Source organism: Marmota marmota, unplaced genomic scaffold (genome assembly GCF_001458135.2).
Source record: "Marmota marmota marmota unplaced genomic scaffold, marMar, whole genome shotgun sequence".
NCBI classification, from domain to species: Eukaryota; Metazoa; Chordata; class Mammalia; order Rodentia; family Sciuridae; genus Marmota; species Marmota marmota.
In genome coordinates, this window is record NW_026000001.1 from 235,302 (window position 1) to 254,432 (window position 19,131).

At 41.9% G+C, this 19,131-nt stretch overlaps 2 long non-coding RNA genes and 1 pseudogene across 2 annotated transcripts; all 3 read right to left on the reverse strand.

Moving 5' to 3' along the window:
• Positions 1-3,990: 3,990 nt before the first annotated feature.
• On the reverse strand, positions 3,991-13,838 carry LOC125618065. Its single transcript, XR_007349279.1, has 3 exons — positions 12,173-13,838; positions 4,488-4,770; positions 3,991-4,047 (listed from the first exon to the last, which is right to left on the reverse strand). It is a non-coding gene; the product is annotated as an uncharacterized LOC125618065 (long non-coding RNA).
• A 246-nt stretch (positions 13,839-14,084) lies between these two features.
• On the reverse strand, positions 14,085-16,768 carry LOC125618066. Its single transcript, XR_007349280.1, has 2 exons — positions 14,643-16,768; positions 14,085-14,452 (listed from the first exon to the last, which is right to left on the reverse strand). It is a non-coding gene; the product is annotated as an uncharacterized LOC125618066 (long non-coding RNA).
• Positions 16,769-17,595: 827 nt separating this feature from the next.
• LOC125618129 lies at positions 17,596-17,694 on the reverse strand (annotated as a pseudogene).
• Between the last annotated feature and the right edge of the window lie 1,437 nt (positions 17,695-19,131).

Below are 19,131 nucleotides of genomic sequence, written 5' to 3' on the forward strand. Positions count from 1 at the left end.
GTCTAGGTCCCACCCTAGGCCTGCTCTTGGCAGGGAAGGGTGTCTCTGAGGAGGAAGGAGAAGGTGCCGGGCAGCGGTCAGAGTCCAGGGAGCAGCAGAGCGTGACCTTACAAGATCCATGTAATCTGAGTAGAAATTACACCCAGGACCAAATTGATGTGCAACAGGAACTTTTTGATTAACTCTCGTTCCCAGGGGAAAGCTTGCCTCTAACAAGTTGAGGCAGTGTGGTGTGACAGAGCAGTGACCCTTGCAAAACAATGAGACTCTGAGACCCAGTGGCAACCCCAGAATTGTGCCCAGTGGCCTTGGAAAACCTCATGGCCAGCATCAACATTCACTTTCCTCCAGTGCCTGGATCAGGCAGCCAGGCACGAGGGAAGGTTGTCAGGCGGAGTGCAAAGAGCAGACTAGGAGTCAAACCTGGGCAGCTCTAGTGTCGGTGGACTTCTTGCATCTGATGGCAGTTTACAGATTGCAGATTGGTCATTTGTCCAAACTGACCACAGCCATGGGATATCTTAAAATAATTTATATCTTAAAATAATTATATGTTATATCTTAAAATAATTATTGACAAAACATTTTTGACAAATGCCTGTTTGCCAGTCCAAGCCTTACATTTTAACTTAATGGTACAGAAACATGTTTTCAACCTTTAATAAATCATAAAACTTTCTAAAGGAAATATTTCCTGGACTTTCTCTTTCTTTCTCCCTCTTTCCTCTCTCTCTGTCTGTCTCTTCTAATGCCATCTGGTTTCAAATCCTGTTACTATTTTTCTTAGTTTAAAATATTTATTTTAATGACTAGGTGCAGTGCATGTAAAGGAAGAAGAACTGTTAGAACAGTTCTTCTGGAACTGAGCACCTATAAGAAATTCTAAGCTATGTAAGCTGTGGCCCCCCGACCCCATATATACAAGCACTGTCCCATGTGGGCACGCATACATACACACACACACATCCCCCTCAAAACTTCCTTATAACACATCCAAAGTACATAGCTCAAAATCCAAGCAAATGATTCCTTACAAATTAAACAAAAACATCACAGCATACTTTGCATACTAATAATAGGCCATGACTTTTGCCATTTTCTGAGCGCTATTTGTTGGCATTTTAACCTGTGCTGGTTTCAGGAACTACAACCATTCACCTTTGTCCTGCAGGAACCACATTTAACCCTCCTCCAGCCCTGGGCACTCAAGCATGGGTGGGTATTGAATTTTTCTCAATTCCCACAGCATGACGGTAAAAAGCAAACAAAGTAAAACCGTGGTTGTTTTTGCCTTATATTCCCTAAAACTTGGAAAGGGCATTTGGCCATCTATAAAGACCAGGGCTTGACAGGGATTAAAGGACAGCCTGGCATCTAATCCCAGCTGAGCAGCACACATTGTGGTGGAGCCCACCTGTGGGCCTGTGGAGGTGGGCAGAGGCCCCAGATAGGCTGGTGGGTTTCAGGCAGATGAGGGAGCACAGGTCCCATCTGAAGGATGTGGACAGACAGCTCTGTCTGGAGGCTGCATGGTGCCAGTGTATTTAGATCTCCTCACTTTCCAGGAAAAGCCAGAAACTGAGTTGTTAATGTGAATCTCCACATTTTTAAAAGTTAGAAATTAGTTCTAAAAGTGGTATTAAAATACTGTTTGAGTTGAGTGCAGTGGTACATTCCTGTAATCCAGCTCAGGAGGCTGAGGCAGGAGGATCACAAATTCAAGGCCAGTCTCAGCAACTTAGCAAGGCCTTATCTTGAAATTAAAAGAAAAAAAAAAGGAATTAGGATGTAACTCAGTGGAAAAGTCCCCTGGGTTCAGTCTCTGGTACCAAAAATAAATAAATAAATATTTTTAAAAATATGAGCCAAACACAATATATCTATGGCCTGATATGGCACACAGGAGCCTGACTGTGCACTCTTTGGAATAGTAAGTGGTTCTAGCAGGTTTCAGGCCTCAATCCACCACTCATTAACTGGTTTCTGGGTAGGTGCTTCACTTCCCAACCACTTAGAATTGGTGATCCAGGATGATGGAGAAGCTAGGGCATTGATTTCCTCCAGTTCAGATCCTAACTCCACCACTTACTACCACCATATACTAGCTGGTCATTGGGATGGACTACCCTGGGCTCCAACTCCCCCACCCCCATAAAATGCAGACAAGCTGGGCACAGTGGCGCAAGGCCTGTAGGCCCAGTGGCTCAGGAGGCTGAGGCAGGAGGATTGAAAATTCAAAGCCACCCTCAGCAAAGCAAGGCACTAAGCAACTCAGTGAGATCCTGTCTCTAAATAAAATACAAAATAGGGCTGGGGATGTGGCTCAGTGGCTGAGTGCTCCTGAGTTCAATCCCCAGTACCCCCACACAAAAAAATTGCTGACAACAATGCAATCCCTCCCACAGGGCTGATGTGGGATTAAATGAGGTGATGCGCACAAGTGCCTTCTGTGGAGGAAGCACCTGGTAGTCATGGCAGCCACTGCTGTCATGAGCTTGGCGTCCCTTTCTCCATCTGTCCACAGCCAGTCAGCCAGTCCTGCTAAATAAGACTTCTGAAACTCTCAAATCTATCCCAGGCATGACCTCACCCTCACTCTCTTCATCCTGAACTATCACAATCATCTAATGGTCATGCATCCTGCTTTCCTGAGCAGCCTCGGGAAATCAGCTGCTCCCATGTGATTCCCTCTCCCAGCTTACGCTGGCATTCATTCTCCCTGTCACCTGAAGAACAAAGTCTACTTCTCTAATCAAGGCTCTCCCCAGGCTCATATCCTACCAGTATCTATAACATTTTTATGCCCCAGCCACACCCTACCCTATCCTTGCCTTTCCTGAAAGCCATGCTGTTGATTGTCATCAAATCTCAGCAATAATATTCTTTCTGCTTACCTTGTTTGTCCTCCATGTCAACTTTTGACCACATCTCATCCTTCTAAATCCAGACCAAAACAGTGATTTCCACCATGAAGGCTTCTCTGATTGTCCCCCTAACCAGCCCCTGCGGTAGAGCCCTCACTCCCCTGCATCTCTCCACACCTAGTGCATAGTGCCCTTTCGCCCATCTCAAAATGCCCTGTAGTCCACTTGCTGACATCTGCCAAACACGAGGTAGGGGCTGGGGATATAGCTCAGTTGGTAGAGTGCTTGTCTCACATGCACAAAGCCCTGGGTTCAATCCTCAGCACCAGGAAAAAAAAATAGGAGAACAAGGACAAGAACCTGGCCTTTCTTTTTTTTTGTACCAGGGATTAAACCCAGGGGTGCTTAACCACTGAGCCACATATCTAGTCCTTTTTTATATTTTATTTAGAGACAGGGTCTTGCTGAGGTACTTAGGGCCTCACTAAACTGCTGAGGCTGGCTTTGAACTCATGATCCTCTTGCCTCAGCCCTCCAATTTGCTGAGACATTACAGATGTGTGACAGTGAACCCAGCTGCCTTACACATTTTTTAAAAAAATTTCTAGCTGGCACACAGTTAAGTTCTTGGTGTTTGCTAAATAAATTAATAAAGGCATTGTAACAAGGTCAAAGATAACATCACTTTTAATATATCCTGTTGCAAGAAATTGGAATCTTTGGGAATATACTTGCCACAAAGAATAGGAGGGGCTGAGGTTGTGGCTCAGTGGTAGAGCACTCGCCTAGTGTGTGTAAGGCCCTGGGTTTGATCCTTAGCACCACATAAAAATAAATAAAATAGGGCTGGGGATGTGGCTCAAGCGGTAGCGCGCTCGCCTGGCATGCGTGTGGCCCAGGGTTCGATCTTCAGCACCACATATAAACAAAGATGTTGTGTCCGCCGAAAACTAAAAACTAAATAAATAAATAAATAAATAAATAAAGGTATTGTGTCCAACTACAACTAAAATAAATAAATAAATATTTTAAAGAAAGAAAGAATACAAAAAAAAAAAAAGGCCTATAAAAATCACTTAAAAGAGCAGGTGCTGCAATACTCGCCTGTAATCCCAGCAAGAACTCTGGAGGCTAAGGCAGGGGATCAAAAGTTCAAGGCCATCCTGGGCAGTTTAGTGAGATTCTGTCTCAAAACAAAAACAAAAATAAAAAAGGTCTGGGGATATAGCTCAGCGGTAAAATGCCCCTGGGTTCTATACCCAGTACTCCCCAACACCCAGCCAAAGAAATCAATTGAAAGCCCTCAACTTGCCAAGCATAGTGGCACATGCCTGTAATCCCAGTGGCTCAGGAGGTTAAGGCAGGAGGGTTGAAAATTCAAAGCCCACCTCAGCAAAGGCAAGGCGCTAAACAACTCAGTGAGACCCTGTCTCTAAATAAAATACAAAATAGGGCTGAGGATGTGGCTCAGTGATTGAGTACCCCTGAGTTCAGTCCCTAGCACCAAAAAAAAAAAAAAAAGCCTTAAGTTCCCTGGAATGTGTGCATTTTGGTTCATTTTAGCATAAAAAGATGTTATATTTAAAACTCTAACTACCTAGATAGTTGAAAATATGCACTTACAGGTGGCTGGCATTTGTCACAGAGCCTTGACATTCACTTGTCTTTCTGTGGCCTCCATGGAATGCATGATTTCCCAGGTGAAAATGTCATTCAGACAAAGAACAGAAATCTGATGATTTGGGTCATAATTTATACAACGTGCCAGTCTGAGAGGTTTTCACACACGGGGAACTGCCTGAACCTTGCCCTTGTGTCCATGCAAGCCTCTTATGAGAGAGAATAATTCCTCAGCTGAAGAGTCAAGAAAGGAGGCTGGAAGCCATCCTCTCTGGGAGGCACAGACCTGGGGAAGAAAATAAACATAATTGTTTTAGAATTTGTATTCTTAAAAACTTGCCACAAAGCATTCACCAAATGAATGGAAGGTTGTGACTCAACCTCATCTCCCCCTCCTCCCCCAAGCAGCACAGCAGAGCTTGTTTTGGCAGCCTGGGAAACTGATTTCTGGGGTTGGTCTAGAAGGAATGGGGGCGGCAGTTCAACAGAGAGCTTTTCGGGTGCTCTGGGGTGAGGCTCTCTGGGATGGCCTGGCTCTTGCAGTTTCTAGTTGGTGCACTTGATAGATAATGGTTCTTTTTTTCTTAATATTTATTTTTTAGTTGTAGTTGGACATAATACCTTTATTTTATATATTTATTTTTTATGGAGTGCTAAGGCTCAAACCCAGGGCCTCACACATGCTAGGCAAGCGCTCTACCAATGAGCCAGAACCCCAGCCCCAGACTAATGGTTCTTACTGCAAAAAGCTGTAGGAAAGATTAAATGATAAAGAACAGGTAAAGTGTTCTATCATGGTACCTATTAAATACTCTGATTATGACAAGAGTTTAGGAAATATTAGCTTTTATTATCATTCATCAAAAAGATCCTGGGCTGGGGTCGTGGCTCAGTGGTAGAGCGCTTGCCTAGCAAGTGTGAGGCACTGGGTTCGATCCTCAGCACCACATATAAATAAAAAATAAAATAAAGATATTTTGTCCATCTACTAAAAAAAATTTTTTTTTAATTCTGCTACTAGGCTTGAGCTATATGGAGTTTATCTTTACAACTTCAAATATTCTTAGTATCTCTATTGTCCATCTATGGGAACTGAAGAAGGAGAAAGCATTCAACTTCTCACCAAGGAAAAGGCAGAAAGAGTGGAGATAGAGAGAAAAAAAGAGGCCACATTCACATAAAGGCCAGCCCTGCAACTGGTTCCGGCATAAAAATAGATCTGGACTCCAGTGGCTGCACTGGAAGGAAGGAAACAAAGAGCGCCTTCAGTCTGCCACATAGTAGAGAGCAAATCCTGGGCCTGGACAAACCTCAAGTTCAAGTGTGGAATAAAGACATTTTCAGACTTTGAGGCCTTTGAAAACAAGAGGCATTCTCAGAAACAGGGTAAATTATTACAGTGATTTTTTTTCAATAGATGTTAAATGATACTAAGACTAGTAAAGCCACTGAATGTGAAGGATTCATTCATTCCACAAATACATCCTGAGTGCCTACTATGTGCTGTTCATTCAGCAGGCCAGAACAGGTCCCCACAGACACTTGCTGCTGCTCCATGGAATTTACTTTATAGTAACAAACAACTACAGGAGGAAACTGAATCAAAGAGGAAAGTGACAGAGAAAGAAAAATGAGGATCCTGAACTCCAACTTTCAGTTGAAAAACTACAGGAATTGCAGCAGGTAGAAGATGGAACCACCTGCCATCCTCAGAACCCACTCAGATAAATCCAGAAGGTGGAACTGGCCTGGGCTGGGCATGAGGCTGCGTGCCTGTAACCCCAGCTTTTCAGGAGGCTGAGACAGGAAGATCTCAAGTTCAAGGTCAGCCTGGGCAACCTAGGGAGACCCTATACAATTTTTTTTTTTAAAGGGAGGGGACCTGGATGGTATAGTTCAGTGGTAGAGCATTTACCTTGTTACATACAAGCCCTGGACATACTCAATCCCTGGAACCAAAGAGAGAGAGAAAAAAAATGCCTGGATTCCTGAAAAAAGTCAAACTGTTAAAAACAAGACAAGAGGTAGACTTGTGTAGATTAAAAGAGTTAACAGGAGCTGAGGGTACCTCCATGGTGGAGTGTGTTTAGCATATATGCAAGGCCCTGGGTTCCATCCCAGTTCCTAAATAAATAAATGTTAACAATCTCATCCAACTAGTAAACCCTTGAGTATATCCTGAGCCAACAAAAGCAATTTTTTGTTTGTGGTACTGGGGATTGAGCCCAGGGGTACTTTACCATTGAGCCACATCCCCAACCATTTTTATTTTTTATTTTGAGACAGGGTATCACTAGGTTGCTGAGGCTGGTCTCAAACTTGTGATTCTCCTGCATCAGCCTCCTGAGCCACTGGGATTATAGGCATGTGTCATTGCTCCCAGCTTCATTGTTTTAATCTTTTTATTTTTCCATCTAAATGAAAACATTCAAAAGGTGATATGCCTGTAGTTCCAGCTATTGGGGAGACTGAGGTAGAAGATTTCTCAAGTGTGGGTATTGGAGGCCAGATTGGGCTACAAAGTGAGACCCAGTCTCAAAAAACAATAACAACCAGGCATGGTTCCTCACACCTGTTATCCCAGCAGATCAGGAGGTTGAGGCAGAAGGATCACAAGTTCAAAGCCAGCCTCAGCAATTTAGTGAGGCACTACATAACTTAATGAGACCCTGACACAATAGTACAGTGACTTGTTTACTATGTTAACTATTCTCACATAGGAAAAATCATTAAGAGGAAAAGCAAGGTTCTGCAATGTGGCAGACTGAATACATTCATGTATTTATCTCTAAACCCCAGTTAGATGAAAATAAAGAAATAAAAATGAGGCTGGGGTTGTGGCTCAGCGGTAGAGCACTCGCCTCGCACGTGCGAGACCCTGGATTTGATCCTTAGCACCACATAAAAATAAATAAACAAACTAAAGGTATTGTGTCCAACTACAACTAAAAACTAAATATTAAAAAAAAGAAAGAAAAATGTTATAAACCCACAAAACAATGAGGTGGATTAGAGATGTCAACCAGCTTTGGAAGATGGAATGGAACTAATAGCCCAGTAGAAGATTCTGCGACTCCAATGCCTAAAGAGAGCCTGGGGATATGGCTTAGTTGGTAGAGTGCTTGCCTTGCATGCACAAGACTCTGGGTTCAATCCCCAGCAACACACACACACACACACACACACACACACACACACACTCAAATGCCTAAAGAGGAGAATGTATGCAAAAAATATAACAGTCATCTTTCACCAATGTTCAGGACCTGGAGAGACCAGACACCTCTGATAGAACAAGGACATGGAGCTGGAAGCAGGAAAACTGTTTAGAAGTCTGTACATAAAGCAATTAAATGTGGGCGCAGTGGTACATGCCTGTAATCCCAGCATCTCGGGAGGCTGAGGCAGGAGGATCAAAAGTTCAAGGCCAGCCTCAGCAATTAAGTGAGATCCTGTCTCAAAATAAAAAATAAAAAGGGATGGGGATATGGCTCAGTGATTAAGTGACCTGGATTCAATTCCCAGTACCAAAAAAACAATTAAATTCACAAATCCCCTCCCCAACTTTTTTTTACCATTGAGCTGAAAACATAAAAACTTCGATAAAATGTATATATCTTACTACATCTACATCTACAGCCCTATACCCCCTTCCCTATTGCTACAATCTCAACATTGTGGCCCCACAAGTATTCCCCCATGCAGGTAACTGGAAAATTCTCTGGAGAAACCAAATAGTCCCTACAATATGATGTACACATTCTGACACTTTGGGGTACCCAGAAAAAAATTCTGCTTGTCCCAGTCACCCACAATAGGGTGAAGCCCATCAATCGACATGCCCCATCTATGTGAATAGTTTCCAATTAGCTCTGCTTAATGTCTCAGTATCAAATATGAAAAGCAAGCTGTTGAAGAAAATCTCCAACAGCATACATACACTTCAAAAGAAAAAAAAGGGGAGGCAAAATCAGGGGAAACAGTGTGAAAAACAGAAAAAAAAAAAACAAAAACAGAAAAAATATAGTTCATGTAGTGAAACCTAACAGACTCTATCAATTCATTTTTTTCTCCCTTCCTCTCCCTAAGAGAGCTAAGAGAATATGTACACAAAACAAGAGGACAATGCTATACACACACACACTCTCTCTCACACACACACAATAGAAACAGTGACAACAATTTAAAATTTAAACATTAAAATTCAAAAACTCATGGGGCTGGGGTTGTGGCTCAGAGGTAGAGCACTCGCCTACCATGCATGAGGTACTGGGTTCGTTCCTCAGCACCACATAAAAATGAAATAAAGATATTGTGTCCACCTATAACTAAAAAATAAATATTAAAAAAAATAAAATTCAAAAATTCAATAGAAAGGGTAAGGTTAATGAGCTTGACCAAAGAGTAGAACAAAAAGAAAGATAAAAGGATAAGATGCATAATTCAAGTTCCAACATCAACAGAAAATGGGATGTGGGAGGGCCGTCGCGCTGAGTGACCAGCATTTCTTCTTGTGATCAGTGGAGGCTCTGTGGGTCATTTTCATAGTGATCTGGCCACATTCATAGTGGCCCCAGACACTGCCCGATCCTCGAAATAGCAGAATGTGTCTTCATGCATAGGCGTGCCTTCCTGCAACCCCAGGGGTGGAGCTATGCTCACCTGTCCCTTTGTGATATTACTCCCTTGCCCTGTTTGGGATAGAATGTTCCATGGAAATACCCTTTGTGTGTCCCCTTCTCTTGTTCTGCCTTTGGGTGTGGCCTTCCTAGATGTCGGTCAACCTGCTGACAGCAGACATCATGAAGTTAGACTCAGCCCCCTGAAACCTGACGCCTGGCCTCATTTGAATGGCTTCTTCTCAATAAAAGGGTCAGCATGTGTTGGCTCTCTCTCTCTCTCTTTCTGTGGACCCTTAAGGTCAGAGGACCCGTCACAGGACCCCTAAAGAAAAAGGTATCTCTGTCTCTTGTGTGGTTATTTCATGCAGCCCAGTTCCCCTGGAGTGATCCTGAGTGTTTTAGTGTCGAGGAACGCAGCAGGGATGAGTATATAGGTTTAGCCATGAAGTGACAGAAAGCAGGTAATTTTTTTTTTTTTAAAGAGAGAGAGAGAGAGAGAGAGAGAGAGAGAGTGAGAGAGAGAATTTTTAATATTTATTTTTTAGTTATCGGCGGACACAACATCTTTGTTTGTATGTGGTGCTGAGGATCGAACCCCGGGCTGCACGCATGCCAGGCGAGCGCGCTACCGCTTGAGCCACATTCCCAGCCCCGAAAACAGGTAATTTTCATGGGAAAGAAAAATATATCCTTACAGTCAAAATAAAAGAACACCCAGATGCAATGCCACATGCCTGTAATCCCAGTGACTCAGGAGGCTGTCAGAAGGATCTCAAGGCCAAGGCTCAAGGCCAGCCTCAGCAAATTAGCAAGGCCCTCAACAACTTAGCAAGACTCTGTCTTAAAATTAAAAAAAAAAATTTTTTTTAAAGACCTAAGGATGTAGATCAGTGGTAATGCACCCCTAGTTTCAACCCCCAGTACCTTAAAAAAAAAAAAAAAAAAAAGAACAGCAACATCTTGAACATCTTGAACAACATCTTGAATGGCAACATTTGGAGTTAGAAGATAGTGTTAGAAGTTAAAATTCTATGGGAAAAATATTCCTAACCTAGAATCTATACCTAGCTAAACTATTAATCAAATATGAGAAAAGAATAATATTTTCAGACAGATTCAGTTATCACAAAGTTTACCTCCCATGGTCCCTTTTTTGGAAGCCATTAGATGATGCAGTTGACTAAGAATAAGGGAATAAAATAAGCATTTTAATTTAAACATTTTGAAGGATGGAAGGAAGAAGGAAGGAAGGAAAGAAAGGAGGGGGGCAGGGAGAGATGAGAGAGAAAGGAAGAAGAGGAGGAAGAAGAGGAGAGAGGGGGAAACAAGGACCATTGATTTTCTGTTAGATTAGACTACATGAACAAAAATATGGCAAGGGGTTTAATGATCTTCTGGAGTCTTTGGGACAAATTACCCAAGAGTATGCAGAAAATATAATCAATAACACCAGCTATTATATGTTTGTGTTATGATATTTGTGTTAGGATAAAGTTTCTACTCAGAAATTTGGCAGACTTTTAAAAGTACACAGAGGAGAAAAATGGTGTTTCTTTCATCCTATTTCTGCTTTTAGCCACCTCTTACATTCTTGCCCAAGAGACAAACAATCCAACAGACCAAGTTAAAACTTGGACTTAACATGGAAGTCTTCACATTAGACACTCAGGGGACCTTCTCTCCTCCTTGGGATAAGAGCAGAGAGTGTATAACATAAAAAGAAGACCCTTAATGAGATACAGGGGAGCTGTGGAAAACCTCATGTGATTAGATAAATAATTAAAAGTCAAGATCAATGGGCTAGGGTTATGGCTCAGTGGTAGAGCGCTTGCCTAGTGTGTGTGAGGCACTGGGTTCGATTCTCAGCACTGCATATAAATAAAGAAAAATAATAAAGGTCCGTTGACAACTAAAAAAATATTTTTAAAAAAAATCAAAGATAGGGGCTGGGGTTTTAGCTCAACGGTAGAGTGCTTGCCTAGCACGTGTGAGGCTCTGGGTTCGATCCTCAGCACTACATAAAAATAAATAAAGGTATTGTGTCCAATTACAACTAAAAAATAAATATTAAAAAAGAAGTCAAAAGGCTGGGGATGTGGCTTAAGCGGTAATGCACTCGCCTGGCATGCGCGGGGAGCTGGGTTCAATCCTCAACACCACATAAAAATAAAAAATCAAAAGATATTGGGGGCTGGGGATGTGGCTCAAGCGGTAGCGCGCTCGCCTGGCATGCGTGTGGCCCGGGTTCGATCCTCAGCACCGCATACAAATAAAGATGTTGTGTCCGCCAAAAACTAAAAAATAAATATTAAAAAAAAAAAGATATTGTGCCCACCTAACTAAAACTAAATAAATAAATAAATAAGATGTCAAAGACAGAAACAAAAAGCAGGGGACTAGGGTTGTGGCTCAGCGGTAGAACGCTCGCCTAGCATGTGTGAGGCACTGGGTTCGATCCTCAGCACCACATAAAAATAAATAAATAAAATAAGTGTATTGTGTCCAACTACAATTAAAAAATATTTTTTTTGCATTTTTTAATTTGTTTTAATTAGTTACACATGACAGTACAATGATCTTGACATATCATACATTTGAATCAGATGGGATATAATTTCTCATTTTTCTGAGTGTACAGGTTGTAAAAAATAAATATTAAAAAAAAAACTAAATATTCTGCTGGACACAATGGCACATGAAAGAAAGAAAGAAAGAAAAAGGAAGGAAGGAAGGAAGGAAGGAAGAGCAGGTACAAATAATTGAACTAACCCCATCTCAAGCATGGGTAATTCAAATTTGGGGTGGAGGTCAGGGTACCCTGTGACATACTGGCCCTGCTAAAGTAGGTTAAACAGTGCAGCCCAGCAATTATTCTGGGTACAACTCTGGTGCTATTTAGAAGATCTATAAGGATGAATTTGATCCAGATGTGTATAGGACCCTGCAAGAGGCCTGTCACAGTAGATGGTAAAACTGGCTTCATGGGAGTGGCCAGTACAGAAATAGTGAAGGAAGTAAATTTAAAACCAACAAACATAACCATCATTATGGAATATGGCGTCTTACTTTTTGAGTTTTTTCCCCTTCATTTGCTCATCTCCTCTTCACTTGCTTTTGTAACTTTGGAGCCACTCATTCTTCAGGATCCATTTTCATTTTGCTTACTCCAGGCCTGCTGCTTCTTCCACAGCCCTCGATATCTATCCTTTATCCTGTTGTAATTCTTCTCATCAGGCCATGCCTGCATATTGTCTCCCTAATTATGTGTCAGATGAAATCCTTCTAGCCCATCCTAAAGCCACTTCTCAAAGAACTATTTAAGAACCCCAAATCCAATTTTCTTCTATCATTACCAAATCTATTCTTTCTCCTCAGAATGTTCTTATTTTCCTCTTTACCACTATTTTTTTTCCCTTCCACTGGTACTGGCTCTGCCTTCATGCCCAGTAGCTCTGCTCCATTCCCACATCCTTCTTTCTAGACTCTTCTTTCCTCACTCTTCTTTACCCCTTCAAGATCAATAGTCTCTAATAATGACTCTAATGTCTCCTCTTTGACTTTCAATAGTTCCCCTACCTGGATATCTCCTTCTTTAGCTGCAATCCTTCATCTGCCTCATCCACTGGGACCTTCCCCTGTAATATTTTTCTCTTCCATAGAAACGAATTCACCAGTAATATCTTTCACTTCATGAAGGCTATCCTCATCAATTTCTATTCCTTCCTCAATCCCTTCTAGTTCTTCATCTCTCATTTTTGTACTTTCAGAAGGAATTTCCATCTCCTCATCTGTAAATTCTATCCCTCTTTCATCACCAGTAATTTCTATCACTCTTTCAATGTTCTCTTCACTTCTGCTCAGTTTTTCTCCATTAGATTCCAGTTTCTCTTCACTTGACCCCGCTTTATCTCCAATGGATCTCGAATCCTCTCCATCAGTCCTTGGTTTCTCTTCACTGGACCTTAGTTTCTCTCTACTCAACCTCATCTTCTCTCCACTGGACCCCCGCTTCTCTCTCCTGTACACTGGGTTCTCTCCATTGGACCCCCGCTTCTCTCCGCTGTACACTGGCTTCTCTGCAATGGACCCCCGTTTCTCTGCAGTGGACCCCCGTTTCTCTCCCCTGGACTCCCGCTTCTCTCCACTCAACTTCTGCCCCTCGTTCTGCTGCAATTGATATTCTCTGGATCTCAAGTCCTCTCCACTGGTCCCCACATTATTCCCAGTAGACGTGGGCATCTCTTCAGACAGAGACCACCCCTTCCTAGACTCTGCGGTCATCCCTGAAGCGTTAGATTCAGCTCCAATTTTGCGTTTGACGTCTTGTTTTCCCCAAATCTCTCTTGCAGAATCCTGCAATGCATCTGCTGTACTACTGCCAGTCCCTTCCTGACTCAGGCCTGCCTTCTCTTTCAAGACGGTCTTTCCCACACTTTCAGGTCGCAAGTTCTCAGGACCAACCCTCGGGTCCCACGTTCTAGGCTTTTGCGTCTTTCTGCCCAGAAGCTCCACCCTCTTAGCCCGTTCCAGGGCACCCACATTTTCACTTTCTCTCACTGCACCTGCGCCCTCTTGCAGCCCGGCTCCGGCGAATACCAGCGGATGGAGGCCTGAACGGCGCCTCCTGGGGTGAGGGCCTTGCTGAGCCGCCTCAACTGATTGTTCAGCCGCTCCCTCGCGCCCCTGAGCGAAATTATTAACGGAATCCCTTTCTGCTCAGACATCGCCACCTGCCCTGCTTCCTGATATCTTAGTATCCCTGCTTTCAACTACACTGCTGGGTAGCTGCTTGGGGGAGGTAGGACCTTCAGGGTGTACCCTACCTGCTCCATTCTCAGCCTCAGCCACANCGTGGCCGTTGGAAGCCGGGGCCGGGAACCGCCACGAGCCGGAGTCCCCCAGCCCCGGGGGCGGGGGATGGGGCGGTGGCCGTGACTCGTGACGTCCCTGGCCCTGAAGTGTGACCGAGGCCCTGAAGTGCTCGTGTATCACCCGCCCTCTTTCGGTTCCGCGCTGCCCGTTAAAAGCCCTGCTTGGGATCTCACACACACACACATATACAAAAAAAAAAAAAAAGACTTGGGCGTTATTGCCAATGGAGTCCCGCAAGCTCGACCTGCTACCCAATCGGAAGGCGCAGCTGCCCGGGACAGGGTGGGAATCACCCGGACCCCAGGTAACTCCCAGGCCGGGAGGGGGAGGTGTCCCCAGCAATTGATGGGATCCCCACTCGGTCCGTTCATCCGGGCGAGTTACAGTGACGAAGCTGCGGGAGCGCGCGGGCAGCGTCCATCCACGGAATGTGTGTGCTGCAGCTGAGTAGCCCGAAGGAGCAGCATCTGGAGGCTGGGAAGGAGAGTAAGGTAAAGAAAAGATGTAAACCCTCTTCCAGCCACCACCTCACTCCATGGTACCCGATTGATATCCAAGCAGAGTGAGAGAGCGAGCGCACAGTGGACCAGGGGATGGGGCGCCTCTGTGCCCTTGCATAGCTGTATGGCGACTGGTGAGGATGCCAAGAGACACAGGGTTTTACCTTTGCCTGCGCAAATGGAAAGGGATTCATCACTGTAACTCCTCCCTAGGACTGACTCGCACTGGCTAGATGGGGAAGAAGAGGAAGAAGGGATGTGAGGGATTGTGAAGGGGCTGGTGTCTTCTTCCCTCCGCCCCCGCAGTGGGGGAATCCTGAAAGCACGCATGGCTTCACCTGTGTATCTATGTTCATATAATCATAAGACCCTTCATTTTTCTTTTCAACCTCATTCTACAAATAGTCATTGAGCATCTACATTGTGCCAAAGATGGTTAAGGCATGCAGAGGTGCACACTTTGTGGGCTGTGGCTGAGGCTGAGAATGGAGCAGGTAGGGTACACCCTGAAGGTCCTACCTCCCCCAAGCAGCTACCCAGCAGTGTAGTTGAAAGCAGGGATACTAAGATATCAGGAAGCAGGGCAGGTGACTAGGAGGCCTACTGTATCAGTGAACCAGACTGCTTGTGTTTGGAGCCAGATGCTGGTAAGGGGAGTTAGGAGAGCCTGTCTTGGGAGTGTTACAGAAGTGAGGAGAGGATTCTAGTGGAATTTGGAGGGACTGATAGACACAAAACAAAACAACAAGTGACTGTTTTAGTGTTTATCTATGTTCATATTCATGGTTAAAATAGATTACAAAATATATCTCAGAGCTTAGTGTGTGTATGAAGTACCTAGCGTACTGTAAAGACAAATACAAGTATTAGCTGTTATATTAATATTGTTGTTATTCCTGTTGTTAGTGCTATCATATGGGATGTTGTGTTTTCTGAGGATGTACTGAGCCACACACTCTGAAATTCCACTCTTTTAACACTTATCCTCTAGGTTAACATTGCCTCCTAAAGCTCCTTCTTTAAATGCAGAGACATTAGAAGAAAAGCAAGTATTAGGCATGGTAATACACACCTGTAATCCTGGCTACTCAAGAGCTGCTCAAGAGGATAGCAAGTTCAAGGCCAGTCTAGGCAATTTAACAAGGCTCTGTCTCAAAATAAAAATTTTAAAAGGGCTGGGGATATAGCCAAGTGTTAGAGCACTTGCCTACCATGTGGAAGGCCCTGGGGTCAATCCCCAATACTTAAAAAAAAAAAAAAAGCATTTTCACATTGGATTTTGAAAACACAACTACATACTATACATGTAAGGACACAAAAAAGGTTGAAATAAAGGATAAAAGGAAAGGAAAATGTATACCATGCACACACTAACCAAAAAAAGCTGATGTTGCTATTAATTTCCAAGAGAATAGACTGTAATTATGAAATATTACTAGAAATAAAAGGGACATTTTTAATGATGAGTCAATTCAACAGAAAAACATTCCTAAATTTATATGCATAAATTTATATATGCAAATATGTACACATTTATAACATAGCTTCCAAATATACAAAGTAAAAGTGACAGAACTGAAAAGAGAAAGAGGCAGTTTTAGTTAGAGATTTTAACACAGCTATCTCAATAACTGCTGGAACAAACAGACAAAAAAAATCAGTAAGGATTTTGAAGATTTAAACAGCATAATTAATCAATTTGATCTAATTGACCTATATAGGAATCTGTACCTAACAACTGCAGAAAACATTTTTGTGCACATATTATATGTTAGGCTACAAAGATAGTTATCAACAAATGTTAAAAGACTGAAATAATATAGAATACATTCTCTGACCCAGGATTAATTAGGAATTAAAACAAACAACCAACCAAAAAAAACTAAATTCTAAACTATTTGAAGACATTGCTTCTAAATAACTCATAGGTAGAAGGAGAAATTATAATGGAGATTAGAAAATACTTTTAAATAAATGACTATGAAAACATGACACATCAAAACTTACAGAATATTGCTAAAGCAGTGTCCAGAGGGAAGCTGATACATCCACAGGCACATGCACATTTTGGAAAAGAAGAAAGACTGAGAAGTCATTGATCTAAGCTTCAATCTTAAGAAGCTAAAAGAAAAGAAAGTTAAACCCCAGGAAATTAGAAGGATAAGAGAAGAAAGTGATAGAGAAATTGATATGTAGAAAATAAATATATAGGGCTGGGGATGTGGCTCAAGCGGTAGCGCACTCGCCTGGCATGCATGCAGCCCGGGTTCGATCCTCAGCACCACATACAAACAAAGATGTTGTGTCCACCGAAAATTTAAAAAAAAAAAAAAATTCTCTCTCTCTCTCTAAAAAAAAAGTTCTCTAAAAATAAATATATATATATGTATATAAAGAAAAAACAATAAGGTAAATTTTTGAAAATGTCAATAAAATTGATAAATTTCTAGCAAGACTAAGAGTACACATGGAAGAGAGAAAAAGCAGGATGTAGGGGGAGAATACTAATTATCTGTATTAGGAATGATATTGAGTATGTTGCTGAAGATGCTCCAGACATTAAAAAAAAAAAAAAGGTAATAAGGGCTGGGGCTGTAACTCAGCGGTAGAGCACCTGCATTGCATGTGTGAGGCACTGGGTTGAGTCCTCAGCACCACATAAATAAAGATATTGTGTCCATCTACAACTAAAAATATTTTTAAAAAGGTAATAAGTGTATATGTGCCAAAGAACTTGGATAATTTAGATGAATTAGACAAACTCCTTGAAAAAATGAAACTTATCAAACCTGATAAGCAAGAAATAGAAAAGTCTGTGTGGTTTTATCATTTTTTTATAAATTGATTATGGAATTTGAACCTTTCTAAAAATATCTATATACAGATAAATTCATAGGTGAATTCTTGAAAGACTTAAAGGAAAAATGCCTTTTTTTACTTTTTAAATGGACACATATATGTACATATTTATGTACATAATTATACTATACTATAGTATAATTTAATATGGTGTATATAATGTACAATAATCAAATCAAGGTAATTAGTATTTTCATCTTCTCAAACATTTGTCATCTCTGTGGGTTGGAAACCTTCAAGACTCTTCTAGTTATTTTGAAAAACATGAAATACTTCATGAATTAATGTGGCACAGAGGCCTTGCTAATCTTCTCTGTATTGTTCCAATTTTAGCATGTGTGCTGCTGAAGTGAGCACAATAGTACCATTCTTACACAAATCCTTCCAAAAAACAGAAATAGAAGGCACAGTTCTCATTCTAGTTTAGGAGGACAGCATAACCTTGATACAAAAATCTTTCAAGAAGAGATACAAGCAAAGACTGGGATGTGGCTTGGTGGTAGAGCCCTTGCCTGGCCTGTGCGAGGCCCTGGATTTGATCCTCAGTACTGAAAAAAAAATAAGAGAGAGCAATGAATTGTGGCAAGAACTACACAACAGTGTGAATGTACGTTGTGCCACTGAATTATACACTTAAGAATTGTTGAAATGGTAAATTTTAAATTTATGTATGTTTCACCATAAAAAAAATTGTCAAGAACATAAGAAAGGAAAAAAATACAATCTCTCATGAACATAGATGCAAATTATAAACCAAATATTGTCAAGTTGATAATATAATATAAAAGGATAGCATTTAATGAGCAAGCCTTCTTCCAAAATACAATGGTTTAACATTAGAAGATCAGTCACAGAGGTCAGTACAAAGGTTCATGCGTGTGATCCCAGCAACTCTGAAGGGTGAGGCAGGAAGATTGCAAGTTCAAGGCCAGCCTCAGCAAGTCTCAAAATAAAAATTTAAAAAGGGCTGGGATGTAGCTTAGTGTGGTAAAGTGCCCCTGGGCTCAACCCCCAGTACCAAAAAAAGAAAGAAAGAAAAAGAAAATCGGTCAATGCAATGTGAAGGATAAGAGAAGAAAGTGATAGCAGAAATTGATATGTAGAAAATAAACATATATAAAGAGAAAACAATAATGTAGATTTTTGAAGATGTCAATAAAATTGATAAATTCCTAGCATATAAACAGTAACAGGAAAATCCATATGATTATTTCAAAAATGTAGAAAATAAAAATCAACACTCTGGCCAAATTAGGCATAGCAGGGAGCTTCATTAATCTGAGAAAGTATATCTAGGAATATCTTCATTGAATTTTAAAAGCATCCCCTCGGTCAGGGGCAGTGTTGCATACCTGTAATCCCAGTGGCTCAGGAGGCTGAGGCAGGGGGATCGCAAGTTCAAAGCTAGCCTCAGAAATTTAGTGAGGTCCTAAGCAATTCTGCGAGACCCTGTCTTTAAATAAAATATAAAAAAGATGGCTGGGGATGTGACTAAGTGGTTAAGCATCCCCTGGGTTCAATTCCCTATACCAAAAAAAAAAAAAAGAGAGAGAGAGAGTTCAAAGCCAGCCTCAGCAATTTAGCAAGGCCTTGTCTCTAAGTATAAAAAAGGGATGGGGGTGTGGCTCAGTGGTTAAGTGCCCCTGTGTTCAATCCAAGGTACCCCTATCCCCCTCCCATGAAATAAAGCCAAGACTTTCCTTTGTCGCCATAGCTTTACTTCTGTTTTGTATAATTTCCCAGTGAGTGCAGTAAGGCGAGAAAAGGAACTGAAAGCATAAAGAATGGAAAGGG